Source organism: Cydia pomonella, chromosome 3 (genome assembly GCF_033807575.1).
Source record: "Cydia pomonella isolate Wapato2018A chromosome 3, ilCydPomo1, whole genome shotgun sequence".
NCBI lineage: Eukaryota > Metazoa > Arthropoda > Insecta > Lepidoptera > Tortricidae > Cydia > Cydia pomonella.
Genome location: NC_084705.1, coordinates 4,666,507 through 4,669,411, shown reverse-complemented (window position 1 = coordinate 4,669,411; position 2,905 = coordinate 4,666,507).

Genomic DNA, 2,905 nt, shown 5'->3' with positions numbered 1-2,905 from the left:
CCTGGCACTTCAAACTACCCTTTTTAGCTAAATCTGCAGTCTGTTTTAACGCATGACATAAGCTGGACCGACGCGATACAGGATTAACCGGAAGTCTGCGAATCGCCAGTTCATGTGCCATTTCGTCTTTATGTAAATGTATGATTTTACATCCCGCATTTAGGAAATCCATTTTTTAAGATTGATATTTAAATTCAGAAGTAAGTCAGTGTCAAGTTTTGAATTGCAATATTTTAAAGTTAAGTTAAAACTTAATTAGATTTTAACCCTTTTAAAGTATTTTAAAATAGTGAGAAAATTTCTCTTATGTAAGGCTAATTATTTAGCGTAGTATAGTTTTATTTATAAGTTGGTTAAATTTATAAGTTTAACCTCCAACTCAAGCAACCATTTAAAACAATAACTTGCAATCCCTTTTACATAAAATAACCTTAATACTAAAATAATGCAAAAATGTTTCACTTGGACATGTCATACTCCATAGGCCCCACGTTGGGCGCCACTGTAATAGGTGTGGGTGAGCTCTGGATATGGAGAAGATCTGATTCTATTATTGTTAAAGACCGTTTCCATAGAAGGAAACGTGTTTCTATGGAGTGATCCAGAACTCACCAAACTTCACTACTGAAAAGTTCACAAATACCTTCGGCTAACTACAATCATAGATAGGGTCGCGGTTCAGGCCACTATGGAGTGAGAATAGGTATCCAAAAATTTAAGGTAGGACGCCAGGATACTATCCTCATCAAGCGCATGACATATCCAAATGAAAATCCCAAATTTATTTAATACACACCTTTATTCCTTAAATATATATGACCAGCTACGGTCAACACGAGTTATTTATTAGTAAATAAGTAATACTAAATACTTCTTAGTGACACCACTATTTCTTGAAATTTACACTAAATACATCATAGACATCTCTGTGTCTACGGACAACAATATCAAAATTTGTCTTCCTAACATAACACTGTCTAAAGTAAAAGTTATGCCCCAACCTCCGGGGATGTTTAGCAGTAAGCAATTGCTCACAGGGATTACAGGTTACCTGTTCAGCGTAAAGGGTCCATATTTAACTAAAGGTATCTCATAAAAGTCTTAACTTCACGGACACTGCCAAGAAGAACGCTGCCACCGGATGGCACAGCCTTAGAGAACCAGGGTCCAGGAAAAACCAGGGTCCAGGAAAAACCAGGGTCCAGGAAAAAACCAGGGTCCAGGAAAAAACCCTAAGAACAAAGAAAATGTTCTAGGTTAAAAAAAATTATGTTTTAACACGTTTAGTTTTATAGAAAAATTATATTTTAAACTGAGGCACAGCGCGATTTAAATTACGGCAATGAAGCGATTAAATGACTTACCGGGGTTTATGCCGGGTCCATTATTTCCTATACCAACGACGGCGCCTGCAGACCGCGTGGCAAGACGAAGAGGTGGTTGACGACATTAGGTTTTGCTGGAAAATCCACATAAAACACTATATTAACCCATTTGCGAAAGGACACACTACCTCCGCCTTTCCTTCTTTATATATTTAAAAAGTGTGGAAACTCACCAAGTTATGTTAAATTGAAGGGAAAAGATTAGCAGCCGCCATTTTAGGTAGGCTCTAAGACGCTAAATTATGCACATTTTGGGACGAGCTGTAACAAAATTACATTAACGATTACTAACTTGAATTTACCACAGTTTTAGGAAATAAAACCTTCAAGTAGGTTACATACCCCTAAGATTGATTGCCCAAAGATTTTCTAAGATCCTTTACATCTTGAAGATCGATCGAACAATGATTTATCAAAATTCCAATCCGAGAAACCACAGACAAACTGATGAATGAAAACCTTCTCATTCAATGGATACCACAACTGACCGGTTTGACTCTCGGAATAATTCGAAATATCAACAATAAAAAGAGTTACTCATTTTAGGAAGCAAATAATACGGACTATATTAATAATTGGAAATTATAAAAAGATAAAAGAACCACAAGTATATGTTTATTGTCGTACAACAAGTGTGACCGACCGTCTGTTACGGAACCATGGACAAAAAAAAAAACCAAATGACATTGACAGCCGACAGTGTCTACCGCTGAAATAAACAACTGCTCGGTTTTATCGAAATCATACTGTTAATACGTGGTATTTCTATGTTTTAAAATGTATTTCAATTGTGAAATGTATATATCCCAACGCAAACAAAGTGCCTGTGTCCTAGCACAACGCAGGAACACGACATGGATGCGCAAAATGCAACGGAGTGAACGCACATACTGACCTACCGCTCCGGTAAGTTTTGTCCACTCAATATAGCTAAAAGCGTATAGGTAAAGTTGAAAATATCACTACAGGTCTCAGTTCTTGACTGACCCACTATGACATCCGTGTCGAAGACATTTCAACTACCAAATCTTACCAAAACAAACATACCATTTTCTAACCTATAAAGTACCTATACAATATGCTACTCAGCTGTTTATAACACTGGGTGGATACCCCAAAGTGTTACAACCTAAGCGACTTTCATCCAACAAAGTGTGAAAGTATCATTATAAACGACATATTAACGACCTATATGAGATACCTATATCCATAGAAATTGGACATTCATGTTGACTTTGTCTTTATAAATATCAGGCAGAGTTAGCTTGGTCCACCTAAACACTGGGAATTAATCGTTTTCTGTATTGTTTCAGTAACCATTGTAAAAAGTGTTAGAGGAAAGGAGACAGCGATATATAAAGGCTATTCATTCTGCACTAATAGAGTACACAAAAATACCAAATCCTGGAAATGCACACAACATAACACTTGTAAAAGCACATTAATCGCGACCAAGGATGGTCAGGTGCTACGTGCCAATTTGCGTCATACCCACGCGGCTCCTAATTTTATCATTCAGC